The sequence below is a fragment of the Microtus pennsylvanicus genome, chromosome 1 (assembly GCF_037038515.1).
Source record: "Microtus pennsylvanicus isolate mMicPen1 chromosome 1, mMicPen1.hap1, whole genome shotgun sequence".
NCBI classification, from domain to species: Eukaryota; Metazoa; Chordata; class Mammalia; order Rodentia; family Cricetidae; genus Microtus; species Microtus pennsylvanicus.
This window is the reverse complement of record NC_134579.1, coordinates 155,405,970-155,417,933: the sequence shown is the minus strand read 5'-3', so window position 1 is coordinate 155,417,933 and position 11,964 is coordinate 155,405,970. Positions and strand designations below refer to the sequence as shown.

General features: G+C 39.7%; 1 protein-coding gene across 2 annotated transcripts in view; it reads right to left on the bottom strand.

Annotated features, from left to right (window-relative positions):
- LOC142832742 (uncharacterized) overlaps positions 1-11,964 on the bottom strand; it is a 196,329-nt gene that overhangs the window by 63,593 nt on the left and 120,772 nt on the right. The gene's annotated exons all lie outside the window — the stretch shown is intronic.

Here is an 11,964-nt window from a genome sequence, read left to right as displayed (position 1 = left end):
TGTACCCTGTAGTTTACTTCCTTCTGTAGATGGGAGATGTTTCTTAATGTCATCCTTGTGCATCCTGTCTCTTCATATGATGCCTAGAATCCTCCGGATGTCTCCTTCTCAAACACATTTAGCCACTGCTATAAGGAGAGTGTTTGATTGTCCAGTTTTTGGAGTTGTAAAGAAGGCAGTTCAAGACAAGTGTCTCATATACTTGTAATTTTGTTGTTGTCGTAATGTCTCTCGCAGACCAAACTTTTATTAGTGCCTGGAATGCAGCCCTCACTATCCCTATCTGCCTCCTGACATCTAAAATAGTTCCTCCTTTGAACTAAGATTTCCTTCCAGACAGACAAAGTTGACTGTTTGCTTGAGATTCTGATTCTTTATTACAATGTTAAAATCCCTTCCCATGTGTTATATCTCAGTCTTCTCTGTGTTTACATTATTACCAAGTTTTCACTGGCTTCCACCACTCTATTTTTCTTGGTCTGCAGCTCATTTGGACTTTCAGCAAGTAGTGTGGCATGGTCAGTGAAATGCAAATTATTGATTTGCACACCACCTATCTGCATGCCTATCTCTTCATCCTCCAGGGCTCTTGCTATTATTAATTCCAGGAGTATATTAAAGAGTAGTGATGAGAGGATGTATCCCTGCAACTTTAGTATGATTTTCTTAAACTAATCACTTAGTTCTTCACAGGCTTTGACTGCTGCAAAGGTATTGTTGTAGGCATTTTCTAGTATTATGATTTTCTCTGGGTACCTGTAGAACCCATTATTTCCCAAAGTCCATTCCTCCAAATGATATCAAATGCCTTCTTGAAGTCGATGTAACACACATTTAAGTCTTTTCTAAGTTACTCTTATTTTTCTGCCAGTTGCCTCAAAGTGAAAATCTGATTTTTTGCTCCTTCCTGTAGATTTGAATCCGCACTGGGCCTCTGCTGGGATTTCCTCTGTTTTGCCTTTGGTCCTTTGCAAGATAATGGAGGAGAAAATATTGCTGCTATGGCACAACAAACCAATGCTCCTGTAATTGGAGCAGTCCAGCTTGTCCTTCTTCTTGTATATGGGAATTATGACCTAGCATTTCCATTCTGTGGGTTCACTTTGTGTTCCCATATCTCCCTGAAGAATCTGAGAAGTGCCTCGGCCCCTGAGTCTATTGTAGTGGCTGCCATCTCCTCCTCAAGGCCACCCACTCCTGGTGCCTTCTTGCATTTTGCTCCCTTGATAGCTTCCTCGATCTCTCTCCTGTCAATACGTAATATTTCCTCATCATCTCTGGTGGTTCAAGTGGCTGTCGAAGTGTTTTTCATTGACAGCATTAGGGTCATTGTACAGGGTGTTGAGGTATTGTCTCCATCTTTGCTTTACTTCCCCTGGTTCTGTTAACGAATGACCTTGCCCATCTTTAATCACCCGAATCTTAGGAGCATATATGGCAGTTATCAGTCTGATAGTTTCATAGAGAAGATGTGTTATAATATGGAGTCCAGTTTTATCCTTCTTCACTCTTCTTTTGATCTTCCTGAACAGATAGTCGTGGTGTTTTGCTACCTGCGGATTTCCTTTTTGTTTGCTCTTTAGGGTCCTTCTTTCTTCTGCCAGGCTTATCATCTCTGCAGTAAGCCATTCTACTGGGGTTACCCTTTTTTCATAACCAAGCATCATCTCCTTTGAAGTCTCCTGTATAACTCCTTGATTTCCTCCCATTTGCTTTCTATATTTGTAGAGGGTTGTTTAATAGTTTCCCTCATCTTTTTTTTTCAGTGATTCTCTTGTACTCTCTCCATATAGCTGGGTTCATCAGTTGTTTATGATTGATATTCCAGTTTATCTTGCTTGGTGTGCCTCTCCTAAGTTGCAGTTGAATGTTGGCCATACCAAGTTGGTGATCTGACCTTAAGTCAGCACTAGGAAATGATCCTCCATTGAAGGACTGGAAATGACCAGCTAGGTCCTCTGGAAACCTGGGGAATTTATAGGTGGGTGTAAAGCGGTCCAGCTGGTTGGATAAAGGCTACCACATGAAGAGGAAGAGACCTGGTCAGTCGTCCACATCAACTCAAACCGTGAAAGCCAATATGGACGCCAAACGATAACAGGCTAAATTTAGATGCCAGCTTTCCATCTCCTACAGAGATGTGACAAGCCAAAACCAAATACTGCAACTGGTCCATGGTGAGAGACATTACAGGAACTTGGATTTTGAAAAGAAATCACTGTCCATTGCTAACAACCCAACACTGGGTTCATCTTGTGATGTACTGTTCTCACCACTAGATGGTGGTCTTACCATTTTTTCTAACTCAGAAACAAGTTCTTTTGTGACTCATGTTAAAGGTGCTTTTTAGATAAAATATAGAATTTTTATGCAATGTTGAATGCAGAGACTATTGGCTGTCCTAGATTCAGAAAATAAATATGGCATGTGGTACCAGCCCTGAACACATCAGTTACACCATCCACCTATGGATTTGGGAATACTGAAGAAGAGGAGGAGGAAAGGAAATAAGGGAAAGAGGAGGAAGGGCTAAGACATGCCATTCTTTGGACTCCACACAGCTGTTGTAATCAGTAACCAACAGCAACTGTACTTACCTGCGTTGACCTCACACTAGACCACATCAGTCTAGGAAAGGGAAAGGCTTACAGGGTCCCATTCTTTAAGTCTCAAATGTCTCTGGGTGGATTGTAGGGAAAGATTCACTGCTGTTAGCTGTAGTCCTCTACTCAACCCACCAGACTCCAACACATAGCTTCAAACACACAGTCTCACAATAAGCCTGCTTAATCTCTGAAGATCCCAAAGGAAAATGAATAGAGGGAAACATAACAGAGAAATTTGTTAGAATTGTAGATCAGGATAATGAATGGAGAGTATGAGCGAGAGTAGGCACTCTTTGAAGTGTGCATGCACAAACACACACAAAATGTGTGTATATACATACATAGGTGTGTGAGTGTGAAATAGCTAATAATAGATTATTGTTTTGTTTTTTTTGCAACAGGGTTTCTCTGTGTAACCCTGGCATTCCTAAAACTAGCTTTTTTTTTTAAAAAAAATTATTTATTTATTTATTAAAATTTTCCACCTCCTCCCATTTCCCCCCCAATCCCCCCTTCCTCCTCCCCCTCCAGTCCTAAGAGAAGTCAGGGTGCCCTGCCCCATGGGAAGTCCAAGGCCCTCCCCCCTCCATCCAGGTCTAGGAAGGTGTGCATCCAAACAGACTAGGCTCCCAAAAAGCCAGTACATGCAGTAGAATCAAAACCCAGTGCCATTATCATTAGCTTCTCAGTCAACCGTCATTGTCAGCCACATTCAGAGAGTCCAGTCTGATCACATGCTCGTTCAGTCCCACTCCAGCTGGCCTTGGTGAGCTCCCATTAGATCAGTCCCACCATCTCAGTGGGTTGACGCACCCCTTGCAGTCCTGACTTCCTTACTCATGTTCTCCCTCCATCTGTTCTTCATCTGGACCTTGGGAGCTCTATCCAGTGCTCCAACGTGGGTCTCTGTCTCTATCTCCATCCATCGCCAAATGAAGGTTCTATGGTGATATGCAAGATATTCATCAGTGTGGCTACGGGAGAAGGCCAGTTCAGGTACCCTCTCCTTTGCTGCCCAGGGACCTAGCTGGGGACATCTCCTTGGACACCTGGGAACCCCTCTAGAGTCAAGTCTCTTGCCAACCCTCCAAGAAGAGCTAATACCTATACTCCTTAATATGTTTCACAAAATAGAAACAAAAGAGTCATTGCCAAACTCCTTTTATGAAGCTACAGTTACCCTGATACCAAAACCACACAAAGACTCAACCAAGAAAGAGAATTACAGACCAGTCTCACTCATGAACATCGATGCAAAAATTCTCAATAAAATACTGGCAAACCGAATCCAAGAACACATAAAAAAAATTATCCATTATGATCAAGTAGGCTTCATCCCAGTGATGCAGGGCTGGTTCAACATATGAAAATCTATCAATGTAATCCATCATAAAAATAAACTGAAAGTAAAGCTAGCTTTTTAAGAGTAAACTAGGCTGGCCTTGAAGTCCCAGAGATCAGCCAGTCTCTTCATCAAGAGTGCTGGGATTAAAGACATTTGCCACCATCGCAAGCTCAGAAATGTTTTAAAAAATAAATGCATCAGTCTATAGATTGCTTTTGGTTGTATCATTATCTAGTGATTTTATTTATTTGTTTGTTTATCTATTTGTTTATTGTTTTTTCAAGATAGGGTTTCTTTGTGTAATATCCCTGGCTTGTCTGGAACTCACATTGAAGACCAGGCTGTCCTTGAACTCACTGAGATCGACCTACCTTTGCCTCTACAATGTGGCCTGTGCCCATTATCTGGTATAATATCAATTAGTACTTAGAGTAAAGAAGCCTTCCTTTCTTGTGTCAAGAAGTATTTTTGAGTATCAGCTTTGCTGTTAGTTTTTCTCTGAAGTTCTGATAGAATCCTGTCAGTCTAGTCATGGGGTTGTTTTAAAGGTGGTATTTTATGCCAGCTTAAATTTAATACTACTTATAGTTCTGTTTAGCTTATTTATTTCATGTTGTTCAAATTTGGTAGGTTATATTCACCTTGTATGTTATATTCATCTATTTCAATTAGAGTTTCCAATTTAGTGGGACAGAAGTCTTTAAATTCAGTAAACAAAAGATCCAGTTGATCACACATTTCTGTCAAGTAGACTGTGCAGTTACCTTGGATAATTGTCAAGACATGATAACAGGACAGGTCATAGTGACACACACCTTTAATCCCAGCACTCAGGAAGCAGAGGCAGGCCGATCTCTGTGAATTCAAGACCAGCCTTGTCTACAGATTGAGTTCCAGGTCAGCAAAAATGCTGTCTTCAAAAAACAAACAAACAAAAAGGACAAACAATGAAAAACATAGAGTTGGGCAAGGTTAGGCAAGCTGTTTAACCAGTACTCAGGAGGCGCAGGCAAAGGGAATTGAGTTCATGGCCAGTCAGTAATACATAGTGAGTCCCAAACAGATGGATGTATGCAGTGACATTGTCTCAAATAATGTAAATTGTTCCCTGAGAAATAGCTTTCATGATACCAGAAGTACCATGTGAACTTATGAACCACATCAACTGTCATTCTGGCACAATAGACATAAGAATGTAGTACACACATACTAGGGTGGAAAGCAACATCTCTTTCATTGAACTTAAGACCCTCTTAACAAAAGTTTGGACATCATAACTGGCATTGGAGCTCTGCTAATGCTGGTGAAGACAAGAATCTTGGAAGATAACAAACAACCACCACTTTACTAAACCATCATCTAACAAACAACTAAACATTTTTCCTTGTACTCACAGGTAAGTTTAGTCTTTACCCCTCATCAAGGAAATACCTCTTTTCAAAGGGGACCACTGCAAAAATCCACAAATAATCAAAATGCAGAGTTTTAGAGTCCAGGCCCACTGGATACATCTGTGAAACCTTCCTGTTCCTATGACTTTAACATTGTTTTTTGAAGAGGGGGTGGAAAGACTTAAAAAGGCAGAGTACCAGGGAGTTTATTGTGAGATTGTGTCTCCTAGTGTACTAGTCAGAGTTTTCTAGCGTATAAGAACTTATAGAATGAATATATATTCATATATATGTGTGTGTGTGTATATATATATATATATATATATATATATATATATATATATATATATAATAGAGATTTATTGGATGACTTACAGACTGTCCAGCAAATCCAACAAGGACTGAATATAACAGAAAGTCCAAAATTTCAGTTTTTGCTTAGTCCAAAAGACTGGATGTCTTGGCTGGTCATTATGCTAGAATTTAAAAGAAATAGGCTCCAATGCCAGTGAAGGAATAAATGTGCTAGCAAGAAAATGAGACAATGAATGGGCAATCAGCAAAATGATCCCATTGACTCAATGACAGCTGTATCACCCTGTGATGTTGATGGGTAATGGAGCTGGAAACCTGAGGACCACTGCACAGCCTGAAGGCAGCTCAAGACACTCACTACCTCCTCTAGGCAGTTTGTCTTGTCTGGTCTAGGCAGCTTGACCATTGTCTGCTTTATGGCTGGTTTGAACATCTTCTATGCAACTCAGCTTGTCTCCAAGTGTCAGCAGTAATTACTAATTATATATGTTTGAGGTAGGAGGCACTAGTGAATCTCCTCAGTTTTGGTGACTTCCTAAAACTATTAACTTGTCTATTTCTAAGTTTGGGAGCTTCTCTGCAAGATAACATATTTCACAAGAGTGAAAATCAACTTTTGTGTCAGGACCCCTTTGGCATCACCTATCAGATATATGGCATATCTGATATTTATATTATGATTAATAACAGTAGCAAAATTAGTTATGAGGGAGAAAGTAAAAGACTTTTATATTTTAAGTCATCACAACATGAGGAACATTATCAAAAGGTCAAAATATTTTAGGATGGTTGAGAACTATACTGCCTTAGATAATCCTGTTCCTTTACCTCTCTTAATTTCCTGTGTTTTAAGGACTTCCCTCTAAGAATGAAGGGTTTAATCTCAGAGGAAACTGATACATAATATTCACTCCTGGACATGAACTGCACAGACTTGCCATTTTACCAATGAGCACTTGGCCATCATGTTCATTGCTGCTTTATGGACAGCAACTAAGAAATGGGTTTGAGATAAATATCCATCACCTGACACATGGTTAAATGAAAATGTAGGAGCTAGCTTCAAACTTGTGTTTTCATTCAAGTGTGGAGGCCAAAAAATATGAGCCTATTTCACTTTGTCCGAAGGTCACAGAGTTTCAGCTTGTTCTAAGTTGCTGACAACAGCTGTGGCTGCACACCCTGACCCAGGGAGTGGTGACTTGGTGTTTTGGACATTAAGATGACCATAGAGGTGTATCCTCTCCACTCTGACCAAAGGTCAGAGAATTCAAGCATACTTCTGCTCTTTCTTTTGAATTATGAGGTTTTACCTAGGGAGTGGCTGCCTTCAGAATACTTGGTCTATGGTGGGTTCACTGCCTAAACAATGGAATGGTTTTCTCAAGGATTAATGACTTGATGTCTCAAGTATTGGGGAAAGTTCGAGTTGTCCTTTGAATCATGTTAAAGCAGTCTTTTGCTTTCTTCCCCATATTGTATTGGGGTATAAAAGTGTGTGGAAAATTAAATGTGGGCAATTTTAGTATTCACTGGAACTCCTTTCTGGTACTATCTGTTGTTTCTGTTTTATTATTTTCACTCATATCTTCTTTCTCTTTACTTATTTTTCTAATCCCCATGCCCCTACCCTGGTAAATGGTATATTTGTGAAAGATGGTCTCCAACATTCAAGGAAGACTACATGTAGAAGCCATGAAGCAGTAGTGAAACACGTAGGAAGATGGCATGAATAGTAGAAAAAAGGTGATATGAAGTTAGAGAGTAGGCATCCTGTGGGCAAAATGGCTCAAGTAAGCAGTGGAGTGATCTAGAAGAAAGTAACAGTATGCTGAAAGGACAGCTATAATGACAATGACATGGCCATGAAGAAGCCATGGGAGCATAGCATTTTGCAACTTAATAATAAGAGAGAATAGTTCTATAATAGAAACATATTACTGTTGGAGTCTGTGTAATAGTCTGTCCTGTCCCTTTAAGAGACAAGCCCTGATGGAGGAAGGTCATTGGTTAAAAAATAAAGAAACTGCTTGGCCCTCATAGGTTAGAACATAAGTGGGTGGAGTAAACAGAACAGAATGCTGGCAGGAAGAGGAAGTGAGGTAAGACGCCTCAGACATACGTCATGCAGCTCCTCTCAGAGCCAAACACGATGAAGCTCCAACTCAGGATGGACATAGGCTAGAATCTTCCTGGTAAGTGCACCTTGGGGTGCTACACACATTATTAGAAATGGGCTAGTCCAGGTGTGAGAGTTAGCCGAGAAGAGGCTAGATATAACGGGCCAAGCAGTGTTTAAATGAATACAGTTTGTGTGTTGTTATTTCGGGGTATAAGCTAGCCAGGTGACCAGGAGCTGGGGCAGCAGGAATGCAACCCACAGCTCTTACTACAGAAAAGCCCTACCCACTCCCTCCCCTGTCCACCAAGACAAGCAAATCTTCCTTCCACTTCCAACCTGAGTTCTTTCCTTTCTGTCTCTCTCTTGAAGAGACAGCTTCTACTCTCCTCTCCCCCTTCCCCTTCCCCCTCTCTCTGTTTTTCTCCCTCCACCCTGCTCCTTCCCCCTTCTCTTCTTCCTCCTTTCCCCTCCTAACCCACTAAATAAATATCCACTTTCTCTGCATGGTGTGCCTATCCATCTCTGTCTCTCACCCACCACAGCTCCTTGTGCTACTGGTTGACCTGCTGAGGTCGTTCACCTGCCATGTGACTCCCTACCTGGGACCCAATGGCCCTAGTGGCCTGCCACTGCACCCCTCGGGGATCTGCAGTGTTTTATCTAAACCATAACAGTCTGAGAGTCTGAAATAATGCAAACAGGCACACGAGTCCACATAAAGCAAAAATATTTATTGAATTGGGCAGCAAAAATTGACTGGCCATGGCCAATAGTACAGACTCTTGAGCTGATTGCATCCCTGAACATTCATTTAGTAAGTATTTAACTCCAAATACCACTACATCTGTGCCAAGTTAGTTACAATTTATACCCATCCAGGACATAGAGATTAGTGGCTTTCCTTATGTGATCCATCATGGTCAATGGACACAGGATGTAAGCTTTTCAGTCCGACCAATCAGATTTCTTTATTCTTTGGGTTGGTAGGAACCTCAACATTTTAGAGAATCAAAGATATATGAGACAATTCATGGTTTAAGGAGGTGATAGGTTAGCTACTGTAAAGTCCCAGCTCCCTTAGGACTTGGGAAGTTGAACTTTTTTAACCCAACAGGTAGAGTAGATCCTGAAGTTGAAATATCAGTACTTAGTACTAAGTTCCAAACAATATAATATAAAACAATGGGGAATTGTTTGTGAAAACTTTCACTTCAAATGGGACAAGAATACAGGAGGAAGAGTAAAAGGGTATGGTTGTTTTAATAGGAATGGTCCCCATAGACTCATGTGTTTGAATAATTGACTATGTGGAGTTACATTAAGATATATATTTAAGCTACAATTAAGATGGTACATAACAATCTTAGAAGTGGCAACAGTGTGCTAAAAATGAGTGGGCATTGGATAATGTGTGCTAAATGTTTTGGGGGCCCCCCACATTGGGGGCAACATCAGTCATGAGCCTCACATTGGGTACTGTCTGTCAGGGTCCAGCCTTGATGGGGTTTGCCTTTTCCAGAGTAGGGACATATGAATTAGAAATATTAGACAGAAGGAACAGAGATACGAAAGTAAAGGACAGAGAAACAGAATAGAGTTGGAAGGGCAATTCAGTGAATACTGAATATGCCCAAATTTATTTTCCATATGCTTATATACTCCAATCCGATGTGGGAGAGGGAAAAGGCTAAGGACTGCTTTAACATGATATAAAGAACAAACAGAGCAATTATCTCTTAAATACCTAAAATATCCGGTAGCTATATTCTGAGTTAAGTATTCTGTTGTTTAGCCAGGACATGCAGTGACCACACCTTAGGCCAAGCATCCTGTAGACAACCACTTCCTGAATCAAACCTCTTGTCAATAACCTTAAAGGAGAAGTATAGGCCTGAACTCTCTGACCTATAGTCAAGGTGGAATGTGCCACTTTTCTGGTCTCCTACATAAATATCTAACCAGGGATGGGGCAAGAATAAAAGAAAAAGAGTACAATACCTAACTAAAAGGAAGAATGTATGAAGAAGCTTCATGAAATCCTACTGCCTTACAGGTTAATAGTAAATATAATTTTAAATCTTTGAACAGAGGGTCCCACATGTGTGAATAATGTTGCTACAGACACCAGGGCTAGTAAATGAAACTTTCTGTACCAAGTACTCGTTATCTGCCTAGGAATTACTGGTGAGCGAGGCTCAAATGGAATCCCAATAAAAGCAGGTGCCAGTGGCCTTGTTTTGCCACCCTAAGCACATGGTGTTGCTGGAAACACCAAACAGTTTGGCTTCAAGATTAAGAGAGAACAATCTTGAACTTACCAGAAATTTTCCCCAACTGGCTTCCTTTCATAGAACTGTTAGGTCATGCGAAGGTTACTGGCAAAGAAAATATGTTAATAGTCTTACTCATAAACCCTGAATCCTTAAAATACCAGCCTACTGGTCAAAGTGTATATACTGGTGCAACATTGGCAAAACTGCTTATTGGCATAACCAACCAATCTCTGTGCTGGATTTGAGTCCTGATCCAGAGAGTAATTCATGCCATAGTCACAAAGCAAGGCTTCGAAGTATAAGTCCAAAGACAGAAACTATGTTTATTAATGATCATGCTGTTAATCTGCCACTTAAATATTCATGTTTATAATTATCAATTTTTACTGTTCACAACGTTGGTGAAAGAAATCTCCTCCTGCAGTAGGTAGTTGGCAATGAAAAGACTCATAACTTTTCAGAAAACACTAAGAACAAGTAACTGTGTAAGACTGGGGTAATTAAAATTTCATCATAGCCGAGGGACAGTTCCATGAGTCTCACCAACAATGAAAGCTAAATTAAAAAGAGATAGCAACCACTGGTCATTAATATCCCTTAATGTAAATGGACTCAACTCACCCATAAAAAGGCACAGGCTAACAGATTGGATACGAAACAGAATCCATCCCTCTTCTGCATACAAGAAATACATCTCAACCTCAAAGACAGACATCATCTGAGAGTAAAAGGTTGGACCTAAGATACAAGTGGGTGTAGCTATCCTAATATCTAACAAAATAGACTTCAAGCTAAAATCAGTCAAAAGAGACAAAGAAGGACATTTCATATTAGTAACAGGAAAAATCCATTAAGAGGAAATTCCAATACTGAACATCTATGCCCCAAATACAAGGGCATCCTCATATGTTAAAGAAACACTTCTAAAGCTTAAATCATGTATTAATTCCCACACAATACTCCCCTCTCACACTGGACAGGTAAATGAGACAAAAAATGAACAGAGAAATAAGAGAACTAACAAATGTTATGACTCAAATGAATGTAACAGACATCTATAGAATATTCCATCCAAACAGAAAAGAATACACCTTCTTCTCAGCACCTCATGGAACCTTCTCAAAAATTGAGCACATACTCAGTAAAAAAACAAGCATCAACAAATACAAAAATATTGGAATAACCCAATGTATTTTATCAGATCACCATGCTTTAAAACTAGAAGTCTACAGCAATACCAATTCCAGAACACCCACAAACATGGAAATTAAATAATGCTCATCTGAATCATCAATGGGTCAAGGAAGAAATAAATGGGGAAATTAAAGACTTCCTAAAATTTAATGAAAATGACCACAAAACATATCCAAATTTATGGGACACAATGGAAGCAGTGTTAAGAGGCAAGTTCATAGCACTAAAGGCCTACATAAAGAAGCTGGAAAAATCCCACACTAGTGAATTAATAGAACATTTGAAAACTTTAGAACAAAAAGAAGCAAACTCACCTAAGAGAACTAGATGGCAGGAAATAACCAAATTGAGAGCTGAAATCAACAAAATAAAAACAAAGAAAACAATACAAAGAATCAATGAGACCAAGACTTGGTTCTTCAAGAAATTCAACAAAATAGACAAACCTTTATCCAAACTAACCAAAAGGCAGAGAGAGAATATCCAAATTAACAAAATCAGAAATGAAAAGGGGGACATAACAACAGACACAGAGGAAATACAGAGGATCACCAGATCATATTTTGAAAACCTGTACTCCACAAAAGTTGGAAAACTTAAAGAAAATGGACAACTTTCTGGATAAATATCACTTACCAAAATTAAATCAAGACCAGATAAGCAAATTAAACAGACCTATAACTGCTGAAGAAATAGAAACAGTCATCAAAAGTTTCAC